This window comes from Scyliorhinus torazame, chromosome 24 (assembly GCF_047496885.1).
Source record: "Scyliorhinus torazame isolate Kashiwa2021f chromosome 24, sScyTor2.1, whole genome shotgun sequence".
Lineage (NCBI taxonomy): Eukaryota > Metazoa > Chordata > Chondrichthyes > Carcharhiniformes > Scyliorhinidae > Scyliorhinus > Scyliorhinus torazame.
Genome location: NC_092730.1, coordinates 48,695,287 through 48,713,404, shown reverse-complemented (window position 1 = coordinate 48,713,404; position 18,118 = coordinate 48,695,287). Strand labels below are relative to the sequence as shown.

The 18,118-nt window shown below is 45.6% G+C and overlaps 1 non-coding gene across 1 annotated transcript; it reads left to right on the top strand.

Moving 5' to 3' along the window:
* Positions 1–8,904: 8,904 nt before the first annotated feature.
* Positions 8,905–8,994, top strand: trnar-ucg (transfer RNA arginine (anticodon UCG)). Its single transcript is given in 2 exon segments — positions 8,905–8,941; positions 8,959–8,994. It is a non-coding gene; the product is annotated as a tRNA-Arg (tRNA).
* The last annotated feature ends 9,124 nt before the right edge of the window (positions 8,995–18,118 follow it).

Genomic DNA, 18,118 nt, shown 5'->3' with positions numbered 1-18,118 from the left:
ACTCAGCTCCATAAACAAACCACTGACCATACAAATGACCGGGGCTCCCTTTGCCTCTCATTGATGGTTTTCACCCAATTTCGCTGTTTGGGGAATGAAAGTAACATTTTATCGCGTGTGAAAATTTGCATATTGAAAAGAATTGCACTAAACATCTGAAACAATTCTTAATAAATGATAATTAATCAAAATTAGGCAAGTGTCCTGAAACGATTGGAAGGAAAGGCCCATCCCACCAGGACAGCAATGTTGGGAATGGATCGGAGTGAAACATTCCCAGACCATGTCCAACATGTTTCTCCTCAGCATGAAAACTCCCCGCGGAAAGACTGAAACAGACACACATTTGATCACATCACGATTAACATCACTCACACCTGAACCATGAGCCACTGATGACGTCATGATTAAACAGACAACATTTGCAGTGGTGTGTGAGTATTATTCCTGCCAATATCTCATCTCCACTGACTGGAATGGGTTCTGTTTATTATCACGGTGACGTCATTTGGTAACGTTAGAATCACAATATCCAGTAATACCCCACAGAGGGGCAATAAGAAAATTTACAATATCCAGTAATACTCCACAGAGGGGCAATAAGAAAATTTACAATATCCAGTAATACCCCACAGAGGGGCAATAAGAAAATTTACAATATCCAGTAATACCCCACAGAGGGGCAACAAGGATATTTAACAATATCCAGTAATACCCCACAGAGGGACAATACGGATATTTAACAATATCCAGTAATACCCCACAGAGGGGCAAGAAGAAAATTTACAATATCCAGCAATACCCCACAGACGGGCAATAAAGATATTTAACAATATCCAGTAATGCCCCACGGAGGGGCAATAAAGATATTTAACAATAGAACATAGAACATTACAGCGCAGTACAGGCCCTTCGGCCCTCGATGTTGCGCCGACCTGTGAAACCACTCTAAAGCCCATCTACACTATTCCCTTACCGTCCATATGTCTATCCAATGGCCATTTGAATGTCCTTAGTGTTGGCGAGTCCACTGCTGTTGCAGGCAGGGCATTCCACGCCCTTACTACTCTCTGAGTAAAGAACCTACCACTGACATCTGTCTTATATCTATCTCCCCTCAATTTAAAGCTATGTCCCCTCGTGCTAGACATCACCATCCGAGGAAAAAGGCTCTCACTGTCCACCCTATCCAATCCTCTGATCATCTTTTATGTCTCAATTAACTCACCTCTTAACCTTCTTCTCTCTAACGAAAACAGCCTCAAGTCCCTCAGCCTTTCCTCATACGATCTTCCCTCCATACCAGGCAACATTCTGGTAAATCTCCTCTGCACCCTTTCCAATGCTTCCACATCCTTCCTATAATGCGGCGACCAGAATTGCACGCAATACTCCAAATGCGGCCGCACTTTAGTTTTGTATAGCTGCAACATGACCTCATGGCTCCTAAACTCAATCCCTCCACCAATAAAAGCTAACACACCATACGCCTTCTTAACAACCCTCGCAACCTGGGTGGCAACTGTCAGGGATCTATGTACATGGACACCGAGATCTCTCTGCTCATCCACACTGCCAAGAATCTTGCCATTAGCCCAGTACTCAGTCTTCCTGTCATTCCTTCCAAAATGAATCACCTCACACTTTTCTGCATTAAACTCCATTTGCCACCTCTCAGCCCAGCGCTGCAGCTTATCTATGTCCCTCTGTAATTTGTAACATCCTTCTGCACTGTCCACAACTCCACCGACGTTAGTGTCATCTTCAAATTTACTCACCCATCCTTATACGCCCTCCTCCAGGTCATTTATAAAAATGACAAACAGCAGTGGCCCCAAAACAGATCCTTGTGGTACAGCACTAGTAACTGGACTCCAGCCTGAACATTTCCCATCAACCACCACCCTTTGTCTTCTTCCAGCTAGCCAATTTCTGATCCAAACTGCTAAATCTCCCTGAATCCCATGCCTCCGTATTTTCTGCAGTAGTCTACCGTGCGGAACCTTATCAAACGCTTTATGAAATCCATATACACCACATCAACTGCTTTACCCTCATCCACCTGTTTGGTCACCTTCTCAAAGAAGTCAAGAAGGTTTGTAAGGCACGACCTACCCTTCACAAAACCGTGTTGACTATCTTTAATCAAATTATTCCTTTCCAGATGATTATACACCCTATCTCTTATAAACCTTTCCAAGATTTTTCCTACAACAGAAGTAAGGCTCACTGGTCTCTCGTTACCGGGGCTATCGCTCCTCCTCTTCTTGAACAAGGGGACAGCATATGCTCTCCTCCAGTCTTCTGGCACTATTCCTGTAGACAAAGATGACTTAAAGATCAAGGCCAAAGGCTCAGCAATCTCCTCCCTAGCTTCCCAGAGAATCCTAGGATAAATCCCATCCGGCCCACGTGAGTTATCTATTTTCACACTTTCCAGAATTGCTAACACCTCCTTATGAATCTCAAGCCCTTCTAGTCTAATATTCTCCTCGACAACATTTTCTTTTTTCTGTGTGAATACTGACGAAAAATATTCATTTAGCAATACCCCACAGAGGGACAATAAGGATATTTAACAATATCCAGTAATTCCCTACAGAGGGGCAATCAGGATATTTAACAATATCCAGTAATACCCCCACAGAGGGACAATGAGGATATTTAATAATATCTAGTAATACCCCACAGACGGGCAATAAGGATATTTAACAATATCCAGTAATGCCCCACAGAGTGGCAATAAGGATATTAAACAATATCCAGTAGTACCTCGCAGAGGGGCAATAAGGATATTTAACAATATAATGTAATACCCCACAGAGGGGCAATACGGATATTTAACAATCTCCAGTAATACCCCACAGAGAGGCAATAAGGACGTTTAACAATATCTAGTAATACCCCACATAGAGGCAATAAGGATATTTCACAATATCCGGTAATACCCCACAGAGGGACAATAAGGATATTTAACAACATCCAGTAATACCCCACAGAGGGACAATAAGGGTATTTAACAATATCCAGTTATAAACCACAATAAAACTCGAGAGACCAGTTTCCCCTCTAGGACGGGTGTGAACAATCCAACCAGACTATTTACAACCAGAGAAGAGGAGATTTACCCGGAGTCCTGCCTCCAGCTGCCTTTCTTCCTCCAGCTCTCTCCCTCTGTTCCTTCTTCACTCTCACACATTGTGCCATCCTTCGATTTCCCTCCCTTTCCCCCTCCCGGTCTCTTCCTACCCCACTCCCTCTCTCTAATGTATTTCTCTTTCTCTGGGCTCTCCCTTGTCTCCGGGCTCCCACTGACCCCGGGCTCGGGGACTCTCATCCCGGCCAGGGCTCTTCAATCGGCTCCATTCACAGGAAAAGTTTCCACAATAACATCCGCTGTCTCTGAAACCCCCAAACCGAAATTCAGACTCACCGTTAAGGTGAAGACTGCGGACTGCGGTTCCCTCTCCTGCTGTTTAATACAGATCACTATAACTGTGTACAGTGAGCAGAAAGAAATTGCTGTTGTTTGTAAACATTTCTTACTGACATCACTGTCATTCTGCTTTAACAGGACGAGGTTGTGTCTCCTGATATTTGAATCGATATAAAACTGTGCAAAGATATAAACTGAACGGGTAAATCTGAAATATCCTGAAAAGATTATTTATATTATGCTTCTAAACGGAGTAATTTCATTTCCACACAATGAACTTTGTCCAAATGTAAAATTGTGGAATCAGCTGTAGGTAAACTCAGTCAGCCTGACGTGATTTGAACAAGCAACCTCCTGATGTGACAAAGAGTCATTAGACTCAAAACATTAGATTTTACTCTCCCTACAGATGCTGCCAGACCTGCTGTGATTTTCCATCATTTTCTCTTTCGTATCAAGCAACCTTCTGATCTGGAGTCAGACGCGCTACCGTTGCGCGACACACTCAAGTACTGGTCACTGAACCTGTCTCCTCATAGATTTATTCATTATCAGTCAATGACTGGTACTGCACGTGAGGGTGGAATCCAGTCTCTGTCAGATATTGGTGCCGAATATCAGTGTGGAAATCTTTCTGTATCTACCAATCACAATTACTGTTTGGGAAAAGTGGGATTAATTCAGTATCAGTGGGTATGAGTGTTTTTTGGGCTGTTGGGGCACTCAACAGCGGGTCAATGGTTTCCTGCTTGAACCAAGCATAGAATGCATTGAGTTCATCGGAGAGGGGTGCTCTGCTGCTGGAGACGCTGCTCGGCGTCGCTTTGTAGCCCGTTATGTTGTTTAAACCTTGCCACAACCGACGAGAGTCTGTAACGCTAGGCTGTGACTCTAGCTTGGTCTGATATTCTCTCTTGGCATACCGGATGGCTTTACCGAGGTTGTACCTGGATTTATTGTATAGGTCAGGGCCGCCTGACTTGAACACCTCAGACCTGTCCTTCTGCAGGGAGTCAATCTCCCGATTAAGCCATGGTTTCTGTCATGATATCCTCATTAACATATCTTGGTGCAATAACACACAAACACTGATAAGCAGGTAGATGGACCAACCAACACACACACAACATCGCAGCCAATCAGCAGTGAGAGCACACGCACTATAAAACAGGGAACACCACAGTTCCCGCTCATTCTACCAGGAGAGAGCTCAGAGCACAGACCTCACAGCGTGCCACTCAGACATACACCATGTGCTGAGTGTCTCACTAAGATAGTGTTGGGCTGGGTCCACAGGTTTGCTGGTGAAGTACGAACCACAGCCAGAAGTTAATAGTTATTATTGTACAGAATAATAAAACAGAGTTGTACCATCTACAACTGTGTTGGTTTGTTTGTTTATCGGAACACCCAACACGACATGATACCAGGTCTGGATACTCGCCAGCAACTGTGAGACCTACCTGCACCTCTTCAGAAACCCGCCATCCTGCGCCATTGAAACCATCATCCCGCCACATCGGAATGCTGGAAACCTTCATATTCCGGATCGCTGGAAATCTTGGCGTCAACTGGAAGCTGTTTAAACAGAGCTTCCAACTCTTCCTAGAAGCCACAGGCAGGGAGAATGCATCGGACACCAGGAAGATCGCCCTCCTCCTCTCCACGGCAGAGCAACACGCCATCCACATCTACAACTCCCTGGCATTCACGGAAGACGAGGACAAGACGAAGTACAAGACAGTCCTTCTAAAATTTGAGCAACACTTCAGCGTGGAAGTAAATGAGAGGTTCAAGAAGTAGCTCTTCCAGCAGCGCCTGCAGGGTATGGATGAGCCTTTTCAGTCTTATTTGACATATCTCCATATCCTCGCGCAGTCCTGCGGCTATGAGGCCACCTCCGAATCCATGATTCGGGATCAGATAGTTTTTGGTGTCACCTCGGACACCCTACGCCAGCAGCTCCTCAACATAAAGCGCCTCACCCTAGCCACCGCCATCGAGACCTGTGTCCTCCACGAAGACGCAACCAGCCGGTACTCCAAATTCCAGGCAGCCGAATCGCACGGCAGGGTTCCTATGAGCCGAGCAGGTCCAGTCGATTGAGTTCCTCCCGGCCCGCGGCCCGGACGAGGGCGGCCATTTCGCGTGCTTTCCGAGGCCTCCCGCGCTTGTACGCGCCAAAAGAGGGGACATCGACACAGAGAGACGGGATGCGCAGGCATGCTCTATGCAGGACCGCACCATGCATGCACGGTGGCGCGACGAACGCCATGACGTCACGACGTGCGGCAACTGTGGATTCGCACACTTAAAGCGGCAATGTCCAGCCAAAGCGCGACAATTCCTCTGCTGCGGCAGGATGTGCCACTACGCTGCCTGCTGTCGAGCAGCTCAACGCGCCAACTCTCTGCAATTCCGCCAGCCTCGCAGGGACGTGCGGGCCAGTTAGCCCCCATACACCGAATCATACCCTGACGACGTGCAGACCGGTGATACCGACGACCGGGAACCCTTTTGTGTTGCGGTAATAAACAAGAACCGGATGTCCCCAAGTCGGACCCACCAGCCGATGCCAGTGCACAGCATTAATCCGGGCGATGAATGGTGTGCCATCCTAACGGCCAACCCAAATCCGTCGCCCACCTAATAGACTGGATTTATGAGCCTGTTTGCACATTGGACTCACTGAATTGTTTTGCAAAACTGTTAACGTGTTTCTTTCTTGTTGTTCCAGAAGTTCTGTTTCGATATTTGCTGATTGCACTTGTTTTGTTTGTGCTACAACCTCGTTGCTCTGTTGCACCTGACACCTTCCGATGTATATAGTTTAGCCTCATGTACATGTTGTAAATATTGCACACACATATTCATATGCACTCAGTACACACCAATATTTATTACCATGTAGGCACATTTCCTTGTGAAAAGGGGGGATGTCATGATATCCACATTAACATATCATAACATATTCTCTGAAGGTAAATTTGCAGGTTGAGTTCGTAATTAAGAAAACAAATGCAATGTTGTCATTTATCTCAAGAGGCTTGGAATATAAAAGCAGGGATGTACTTCTGAAGCTTTATAAAGCACTAGTTAGTCCCCATTTAGTCTTCTGTGAGCAATTCTGGGCCCCACATCTCAGGAAGGACATACTGGCAATGGAGCGGGTCCAGCGGAGATTCACACGGATAATCCCAGGAATGGGAGGCCTAACATACGATGAACATCTGAGGATCCTGGGATTATATTCATTGGAGTTTAGGAGGTTGAGCGGAGATCTAATAGAAACTTACAAGATAATGAATGGCTTAGATAGGGTGGACGTAGGGAAGTTGTTTCCATTAGCAGGGGAGACTAGGACCCGGGGGCACAGCCTTAGAATAAAAGGGAGTCACTTTTGAACAGAGATGAGGAGGAATTTCTTCAGCCAGAGAGTGGTGGGTCTGTGGCATTCATTGCCACAGAGGGCGGTGGAGGCCGGGACGTTGAGTGTCTTTAAGACAGACGTTGATAAATTCTTGATTTCTCGAGGAATTAAGGGCTATGGAGAGAGAGCGGGTAAATTGAGTTGAAATCAGACATGATTGAATGGTGGAGGACTCGATGGGCCGAATGGTCTTACTTCCACTCCTATGTCTTATGGTGTTATGGTGCAATCACACACACACTGATGGACAGGTAGTTGGACCAACCAACACACACACAACATCGCAGCGAATCACCAGTGAGGGCACATGCACTATAAAACAGGGCACACCACAGTTCCCGCTCATTCTACCAGGAGATAGCTCAGAGCACAGAGCTGACAGCGTGCCACTCAGACATACACCATGTGCTGAGTGCCTCACTAAGATAGTGCTAGGGCTGGGTCCACAGGTTAGCTGGTGAAGTACGAACCACAGCCAGAAGTTAACAGTTATTATTGCACAGAATAATAAAACAGAGTTGTACCATCTACACCCGTGTTGGTTCATTTGTGTATCACAACACCCAACACGACAGTTTCTGGTTGGGAAACGTACGTACTGCTTTATTTGGCACGCAGCCGTCCACACAATTGCTGATGAAGTCTGTGACAGTGGTGACATACTCATTTCAGTTAGTTGCTGAGTTCTTAAATATGGACCAGTCCACTGTCTCCAACAGTCACGTCAGAGCTCTTCTGCTTCCTCGGACCAGCACTGCACGACCTTCTTAGCTGGATTCTCCCGCTTAAGTTACTGCTTGGATGCCGGGAGAAGGAGCACCGTCCTATGGTCTGATTTTCCAAAGTGCGGCCACGGGATGGAACGGTAGGTGCCCTTGATTTTTGAGGAGCAGTGGTCAATCGTGTTGTCTCCCCTGGTGGGACAGGAGATGTGCTGGTGGAATTTTGGCAGTACACTCTTGAGGTTGGCCTTGTGGAAGTTTCCGGCCACGATGAATGTGCTTTCAGTATGGACAGTGTTTGACTATTCACCACCCAAGGCCTCAAACAAAAGCTAAAAATCACAGCATTTTCACTTCACCCACATCAAGTTAACCAGAGACACAACAGACACGGTACAGACGAGGATGGGATATGAAGCCACGTGTACAGAGCACAATAGATTATTGTGCATCACCTTAACCACGTGGTACAGCTGCTTTACTTCAGGGCCCTTTAGTATCCCTCAATCAGACTTCTTTGAGTTTCTTTCGCACAGGTGCTGATTTACAGTGTACCGTCAAAGTGTAAATAAAAAATAAATCTCTGAGGAGAAAGGTTCAGTTATTAGAACTTGGGCTTCTGGCGCTAAGGTAGCGCGTCTGACTCCACATCAGAAGGTTGCGTCCAAATCACGTCAGGCTCCCGGAGATTTTCTGCAGCTGGTTCCAGGAATTTCTCTCTGTGTTGGAATGTTTTTGAAATGACTCCGTTCAAAAGCGCAATTCAAATAATCTTTTCCGGATGTTTCTGATTTACCTGCTCAGTTTATATTTTTGCAAGGTTTAATATCGGATCAAATATCACGAGACTCAAACTCGTCCTGTTAATGCAGAATGACAGTGAGTTCAGGAAGAAATGTTTACAAACAACTGCAATTTCTTTCTGCTCAATGTACACAGTTATAGTGATCTGTATTAAACAGCAGGGGCGGGAACCGCAGTCCGCAGTCTTCACCTTAACGGTGAGACTGATTTTCAGTTTGGGGGTTTCAGAGAGAGTGGATGTTATTGCGGAAACTGAAGTCACTTTTCCTGTGAATGGAGCCGGATAAAGAGCCCTGGCCGGCCTGAGAGTCCCCGAGCCTCCATGAATCTTCACAGCTCACAGAGTGAAGGGCTTTTCCACTTTGAAAATGACCATGCCCGGCAGCTGGAGCTTTCCCTTGTATTTTCTGGGATCTGGGAAACAGCGGATCACCAAACAATAGAAATGAAACACATAGAATCGCAGTATTTATTAACAAGAGATAAACATCAGCTCACGTATCATAACCAGTGGCCGCGTGGCCTAATGGATAAGGCGTCTGACTTCGGTAAATTTCAGTGATGATATCAGAAGATTGCAGGTTCGAGTCCTGCCGCGGTCGTTTTTTACAGAAATCCGGTGCAACTTGCTGACAGCCGAGTTTTCCCTCCTCAGCTCAAACTTCCACCTGTCCATCCAAACACTGTTGTGGTTTTTTGGAATGTAATTTCTTGTAACTTTGTTCATTCAATTGTCTCTCATATTTTGTTTAGCCCCTAATGAATCCACAATATCTGTCTAATTTAGATAAAGTGTAGAATAAATTATTATGTATCAATCGGTTCAATACAATTCTGTGGAGGAAATTCGAATGTCCTCAGGAAGATGGATAGAGTCATAGATGTTTACAGCATAAAAACAGGCCGTTCGGCCCAGCTTGATCATGCCGTTCAGTCTCTATCACTAAGCTAGTCCCACTTGCCCATGTTTGGCCCTCTCTTATCCATCCTGCCCATGTAACTGTCCAACTGATTTTTTAAAGATTAAATTGTACACGCCCCTGCCTCTGGCAGCCCGTCCCAGATACTCACCACCCTCAGCGTGAAGAAATTTCCTGCCTGGTCTATTTAGTATCTCTCCCCTCTCACCTTATACAAATGCCCTCTAGTTCGAGACACATCTACCTTTGGGGAAATGTGTCGACTGCCTACCTTATCTATGCTCCTCATTATTTTATAGATCACTGTAAGATCACCCGTAAGCCTCTCAAGCTACAGGGGGAAAAGTCCCGGCCTATCCAGCCTCTCCTTATAACGCATACTATCAAGTCCTGGTAGCATCCTCGTAAAATGCTTCTGCACTCTTTCTAGGTTAACAATATCCTTCCTATAGTAGGGTGACCATAACTGAACACAGCATCCCGTGTGTGGTCTTACCAATGTCTTGTACAACTTCAACAAGACGTCCCAACTCCTGTATTCAATATTCTGACCAATAAAACCGAGCATGCTGAATGCCTTCTTCACCATTTTGTCCGACTACGACTCTATCTTCAAGGAGCTATGGACCTGTACACTCCTTGATCTTTTTGTTCTATAACTGTACCCAACTCCTTACTATTAATTGAACGAGTCCAGCTCTGATTGGATCAACCAAAATGCATCTCCCCACATTTATCCAAATTAAACACCATTTGCCATTCATAGGCCCACTGGCCCAAGATGTTAACAATGAGCTGAATCAACTGTTTTATGTCCAGAGGGATGAAAGATTATGTCACTGGATTGGGAATCCAGAGGCCTGAACTAAACTTTGGGACACGTAAGAAATCCCACCATTCAAATTCACCGATTTAATAGATTTACAAGGGGATTAACAGGGTGGATGCTGAGAGGTTGTTTCTTCATGTGGGAGAGTCTCGGACCAAAGGGAATGATCTCAGAGTAAGGGACCGCCCATTCAAAGCACGGATGATGAGTAATTTCTTCTCTCAGACTATAGTGTATCTGTGGAACCATTTTTGTAACCGAATAGGGCTGTCAGGCTGGGTCAGTTAATATGTTCAAGGCTGATACAGACAGATTTTTAATCAGTAAGGAAATCAAGGATTATGGGGATGATGTGGGAAAGTGGGTTTGAGGATTATATCAGATCAGTTAAAACCTATCTGAATGGTGGAGCAGACACGATTGGCCGAATGACCTACTTCTGCTCCTCCGTCTTACAGTGTAATGAGATCATCTGATGAACTTGTTTTCACGGCTGGGTGGCCGGTTCTGGAAAGACAAAATCTGCCAGCAGTGCCCCAGATGAAGCTGGCGTCTGTTTTGGAGTTTCTGAAGCCGCATGTTTTCATGGTGCCAAACTCCTGCCCAAAGCTGGTGTCGTGATTTAAATCGATTATCAGACAGAGGATTAGGAATATCGGTATAGAGATTGGTGCAAGAAGATTCATTCCTCAGGCCTGTTGAACTCCGAATCTAACCTTCATCCTAGTTCCGTGTCGACGAGACTGGATTCAAACCCGCAGATGCAAAGCACAATGGATTAGCAGCGCATCACCGTCACCTCTCGGCCAACTCGCCATGTAACCTGACTTCACCAAACCACCTCATGGACTTTTAACATCCCCAATAACTATCGGAAGAAGGTTGTCTAAATGCATTGGTCCAGATGTGCAGCCAGATGTGAAGTGTTGGAAATGTTGTTCCTGTCAGCAAATTACATTTCCATCATGTCAGCTCAGGGATTGTTCTGATTGGACTGATGGGAAACACTTCAACACCATGTCCAACATGTTTCTACACATTGTAAATAAAACACCGCGGAAGACTGAAAGATACAAACAATTGATCGCATCATGATGGACATCACTCGGACGCCTCAAACATCCCGTCAATGTCGGAGTTCTGACGATTCTAATTTGTTATCCAGAGAAACCCTGCAGGACATTCGGCCTCTTGAGCCTGCACCGAACTTCGGAAAGCGCACTCGACCTGGACCCACTCTTCCGCTTCTCCTCATAACCCCGCACTTGCTCATGACGAATCCACCCAACCTACACTGTGGGACGAAACAGGAACACACTGAAAAAACCCATGAAGACACGGGGTAAAGTGTAAACTCCACACAGATAGTCACACAAGCTGGAATCCAACTATAATGAAATGCGAACTGACAGGATGAATTGCTCTAACTCCACATGAGTTGAGTGAGTGGGAAAATGAATGGCAGATGAATGTATAATATGTATAAATGTGAGGTTATACACTTTGGGAGCAAAACCAGGAAGGCAGATTGTCATCTGAATGTCCATTAATAGGAGAGGGGAATGTGGAACGAGACCTGGCGGTCCTCGTACACCTGTTGCTGAGGGTGAGCTTGCAGGTGCAGCAGGCGGGAAAGGAGGTCAATAGTATGTTGGCCTTCATCGCGAGAGGATTTCAGTGCAGGAGCAGGAATATTCTTGGTGCAATTATCCAGGGCCCTGGTGAGGCCAGGTCTGGAATATCGTGTGCACATTTGGTCTCCTTCTCTGAGAAAGGGTGTTCTTGCTGTAGAGGGAGCGCAGAGGAGGTACAGCACACTGATTCCTGGGATTAAAGGTCTGACGTATGAGGAGAGACTGGGCGGTTGCGATTGTATTCGCTGGCGTTCAGAAGAATGAGGGGATTTCATAGAAAGCTGTCGAATTCCAAAAGGACTGGACAGAGTTGATGCAGGAAGAATGCTCCTGATGGTGGGATGTTCAGAACCAGGGGTCACAGTCTGAGGATATGGGGTAGACCGTGTTGGACGGAGAAGAGTATAAATGTCTTTACGCAGAGTTTGGTCAGATTGGAATTTGCTCCCACAGCAATTTGCTGAGGCAAAACCACTATATTTTCAAGAAACAGTTTGATGACGCACGTGTGGTGAAGGCAATCAACAATACGGGAGGGGAGGCGGGGGAAGGAGGGATCAGCCAATTGGGTTGGATGATCAGCCATGATCACAATGAATGGCAGAGAAGGCACGAAGGGCCGAAGGGCCTCCTTCTGCTCCAATTGTCTATGTTTCTATGATTGGCGCAGAGCAACTTAAAGGCTGCTAGGCGGGAGGTGACGCTGATCTTCACAGGAACAGACAGCGAGGCGGAACATTGATCATAAACAGACAGTGAGAGAATACAACACAATAAACACAGGGAGCAACAATGGGAAATAACAAATGCATTTGATTGGAATGTTTAATATCGTTTGGAATTGACAAAACACCGCCTGAAGAGGAAATTAAACTGGAATTCCCAACATTTTACCATCTCGGTGAGAAAGGAGAAACGGAGAGAACAATGTAGGAAGGAAGAAAAGAAAGGATGGAACTGCTCCCTTGTACTTGGGGAACTGCTGGTCCACAATTTGCAGCATCTCACCGATTAGAAACAAAAGGACATAAAACTCTATCATTCGTGGATTCAATCAGATTCAGATTTATTTTCAACTCTAAAGGCTAAAGTATTTCTCACTCACTCAATATATTGAGACATTTGAGAATAAATTGACCGCACAGGGTAATGTTGTGTTTCTGCTCTCTGGTTATTTATTTTTCCTGTTACTCTTCCATTCGATGTAAATCAACAGGAAGTAAAGAGGGAAAGGAGCGAGGGAGCGAATATTCTGTTTCCTTACATGATTCTCTTCTGATCGTCACTTTACAGAATATAATCAAGGTGTAAATGAGGAAATCTGTCAGCATTGAAATTTAATCTTCGACAGGAGGTCTTGTGGCGCCCGATAGCGCTTCTGAATGCCGATCCGAAGGCTGCGTGTTAAATCACGTCAGGCTCACCGAGTTTTTCTGCTTGTTCCAGGATTTTATATCTGGACAAAGCCCATTGAGTGGGGAAGTTTTGAAAATCACACAAAGATAGGGAGTGAAGTATGTTGTGAAGAGGACAGAAGCAGATTACAGACGGATAGAGAGAGGTTGAGTGAGTGACAGAAACCTGGCAGCTCCAAAACAATGTTTAAAAAGCGCAGGGTTTCGCTTTGGCAGGTAGAGTAAAAATAAACAGAGCTTTACTTCGACGTCCAACGGCTGCAGAATTACGAGGGATCTCGGTTTGCTGATGCATGAATCTCGAAAACTGAGTGTGTCAGTGCAACAAGTAATTAAGAAGGTGAGTAGATTTATATCCTTATTACGAGAGGAGTTGAACATAAAAGTAAGGGAGTTATTCTTGAGTGAAACAGTGAATTGGTGAAACCACATCACAGGATCAGAGAATGGTTACAGCGCAGAAAGAGGTCATTTGGACAATCGTGTTTACACCGTCTCTCCAAACAAGCATTACGAGTTAGTGCTATTCCCCCGCCCTGTCCCCGAACTGTTGCAAGTTTTTTCTATTCAAGTAATCACCTGATGCCCTCTTGAACGCTTCAGTTGAACCTGCCTGCACCACACTTCCAGTCAGTGCGTTCCAGACCCGAAGCACTCGTTGTGCAAAAGTGCTTCTTTTTCAAACATCTGCTTCCTTTGCAAATCAACTGAAATCTGTGCCCTCTCGTTCTTGCTCTTTTAACTCGGGGGAACTGTTTCGCTCTATTTACTTCGCCTCGCCCGCTCATGATTTTGAACATCTCGATCAAATCTACCCTCAGCCTGATTCTGTCCAAGGAGAACGTTCCCAACATCTCCAATCTAGCCTCATAAATGGAACCTATTCTATAAACCTCTTCTGCACGCTGCCCAATACGTCCACAGCCTTCCAATATTGTGGCTCCCAGAGCTGTGCAACATATTCCATCTGATGTCTAACTAGCGCCTTGTACAGAGTCAGCATAACCTCCTTCCTCTTGTTCTCTTTTCCATTCGGAATAAACCCAGAATAAGATCTGCTTTATTGTCTGTTCTCTCCACCTGTCCTGCTACCTTCAATGGTCTATCCACACATACACCCACTTCTCTCTGCTCCTTCATCCCATAAATATTTGAATGGCAGCACCGTAGCATAATGGTTAGTACTATGGCTTCAGAGCGCTGGGTCTCAGGTTCGGATCGCGCTTGGATCAGTGTCTGTGTTCTCCCTGTGTCTGCGTGGGTTTCCTCCGGGTGCTCCGGTTTCCTTCCACACTCCAAAGATGTGCAGGTTAGGTGGATTGGCCATGCTAAATTGCCCTTAGGTTAGATAGGGTTGCTGGGATACGGGGACAGGGTGGAGGTGTGGTTTTCAGTGGGGTGCTCTTTGAAGAGCCGGTGCAGATTCCATGGTCCGAATGGCCACCTTCTGCACTGTAAATTCTATGATTCTATACTTCCCTACCAAAATGCATCATCTCACACGTCTCCAGATTGAAAATCTTTTTGAAGTTCTATCCAGATTGTCCACGTCTCAATTTACAAAATTTCCAAGTTTGTACCATCATCAAACTTTGAAACTGTTCCCTGTGCACCATGATCTAGCACATTGTTATATATCAGGGAAAGCAAATATTCCAGTAGGAACCCATGTGGAACACTACAAACCTTCTTCCAGTCCGAAAAGTCTCTAATTGACCATTACATTCTGTTCTTAATATTCAGCCACATTTATATCCTACTGTCCCTATTACTACTGTCCCTTTTAAGCCAGGAGCTGTAACATTTCGCTAATGCTGTGCAGTTTTGGTCTCCTTATTTGGGGAAAGATGTAAATACGTTGGAGACGGTTCAGAGGAGGTTTCCTCGATTGGTGCCAGGAATGAGCGGGGTTTCTAATGAGGAAAGGTTAGACAGACTGCACTTGTTTCCAGTGGAGATGTGAAGACTGACAGTTAATTTGATTGAAGTACATCAGATTTTGAATGGTCTTGACAAGGTGGACGTGGAAAGGATGTCACTGCTTGTGGGTGAGAGCAGAACTATTGGGCAGAGAAAAACAAGGATTTCGCCCTTTTCGGTCGGAGATTTGGAAATGTCTCCCTCTCAGAGAGTTGTGCGACTTTGGAACTCTGCCTCAGAAGGCGTGGAAGCGGGACATTGATTATTTTTAAGGCGGAGATTGAAAGATTCTTGTTCAGCAAATAAATCAAAGGTTATCGGGGTCACATACAACCATTGCATTCAGCCAGCTACCTGGATGCACAAGCGTTCGTTTGTTTTACTTGATATCTGAGGATAAATTCAGAGTCCGACACCATGGTGAAACGGTCTTTAAATGTCGTGTTCGTTTCTTCACGTGTTCAGCACTGATATATTCTCTGCAGCTCAACCCTGCTCCCGATTTCAGTCAATGACACCATATCGATCGTCCTGATTTAAAAAAACAGGGCTCGTCCGGGATTTGAACCGGGGACCTCTCGCATTTTATCGCAAATGGAAGCTCCCTAAGCGAGAATCATACCCCTAGACCAACGAACCAACCGAAGATCACAGCTCACTCAAACCAGCTTCTCATTGCCTCCCGAAGCTTATTATATCAGCTCAATGCGCTTCTATATTCCTGTTCAATTTGGTTTCGTTGTTAAAATAAAATCAAAAGAAAAATTGTTGTCCCTTGCTTTTCGTACTGGGATCATTGGGTAAATTGGGGTATTTTGGGTTTGTTGGCCTCCACTGCGAACAAAATAAAACAGAACCTGAGGAAGGAGCAGTGCTCCGAAAGCTAGTGTTTGAAACAAACCTGTTGGACTTTAACCTGGTGTTGTCAGACGTCTTACTGAACAGAATAAAAGACATACGGGCCCAGTCGTTGCTCTTGCTGAGTATTTCGCAAGCCCAGGCCAGATGGTGGGGGGTGAATGTAATGCGACATGAATCCAAGGACCCGGTTGAGGCCGCACTCATGGGTGCGGAATGTGGCTACATGTTTCTGTTTGTCGATTCTGCATTGTCGCGCGTCCTGAAGGCCGCCTTGGAGAACGCTGACCCGGTGGTCAGAGGCTGAATGCCCTTGACTGCTGAAGTGTTCTCCGGTGTGACATGTGAATATTCGATTCATTCTCTGTCTGCAGTCTCTGCTGCTGTGTGTGGCACACAACTCGCCAGCCGCTGATTTGATCTCACTTAAAATAACTTTTAATTGCGTCCCAAAGCCCATCAGTTTCCCCACATAATAAATCAGAAATGTGAATGAACAATGTGACATTTATCTCTCTGTACTGGTGATGATCAGAAGCAGTGATGTCAGATTTCACCACTCGCCAAGTCAGCCTGTGGTTGCGTCTCGCCAATCACGTGGGTAATGTAATTCTGCCAGTCAGTGTGTTCAGTTGGCATTTTAGGAGAAATTCGAAGTCATCATGACTTCATCAGTGGCCTCATGGTTCAGGTGTGAGTGATAGAACATCGAAAATTACAGCACAGAACAGGCCCTTCGGCCCACGATGTTGTGCCGGCCCTTTGTCCTAGATTAATCATAGAATATACAGTGCAGAAGGAGGCCATTTGGCCAATCGAGTCTGCACCAGCCCCCGGAAAGAGCAGCCCACCCTTGGACTGTAGGAGGAAAACGGAGCACCCGGAGGAAACCCATGCAAACACGGGGAGGATGTGCAGACTCCGCACAGACAGTGATCCAAGCCGGAATTGAACCTGGGACCCTGGAGCTGGGAAGCAATTGTGCTATCCACAATGCCACCGTGCTGCCCTTAAGAAGAAATTAATCTACACTATATCATTCTACCGTAATCCATGTACCTATCCAATAGCTGCTTGAAAGTCCATAATGTTTCCGACTCAACTACTTCCACAGGCAGTGCATTCCATGACCCCACTACAATCTGGGTAAAGAACCTACCTCTGACATCATCCCTATATTTTCCACCATTCACCTTAACTGTATGTCCCCTTGCAATGGTTTGTCCACCCGGGGGAAACGTCTCTGACTGTCTACTCTGTCTATTCCCCTGATCATCTATCAAGTAACCCCTCATCCTTCTCGGTTCTAATGAGAAAAGGCCAAGCACCCTCAATCTTTCCTCGTAAGACCTACTCTCCATTCCATGCAACATCCTGACAAATCTCCTTTGCACCTTTTCCAAAGCTTCCACATCCTTCCTAAAATGAGGCAACTAGAACTGTACACAGTACTCAAAATGTGGCCTTACCAGGGTTTTGTACAGCTGCATCATCACCTCACGGCTCTTAAATTCAATCCCTCTGCTAATGAATGCTAGCACACCATAGGCCTTCTTCACAGCTCTATCCACATGAGTGGCAACTTTTAAAGATGTATGAACATAGACCCCAAGATCTCTCTGCTCCTCCACATTGCCAAGAACCCTACCGTTAACCCTGTATTCTGCATTCATATTTGTCCTTCCAAAATGGACAACCTCACACTTTTCAGGTTTAAACTCCATCTGCCACTTCTCAGCCCAGCTCTGCATCCTATCTATGTCTCTTTGCAGCCGACAACAGCCCTCCTCACTATCCACAACTCCACCAATCTTCGTATCGTCTGCAAATTTACTGACCCACCCTTGAACTCCCTCATCCAAGTCATTAATGAAAATCACAAACAGCAGAGGACCCAGAACTGATCCCTGCGGTACGCCACTGGTAACTGGGATCCAGGCGAAATATTTGCCATCCACCACCACTCTCTGACTTCTATCGGTTAGCCAGTTCGTTATCCAACTGGCCAAATGTCCCACTATCCCATGCCTCATTACTTTCTGAATAAGCCTACCATGAGGAACCTTATCAAATGCCTTACTAAAATCCATGTACATGACATCCACTGCTTTACCTTCATCCACATGCTTGGTCACCTCCTCAAAGAATTC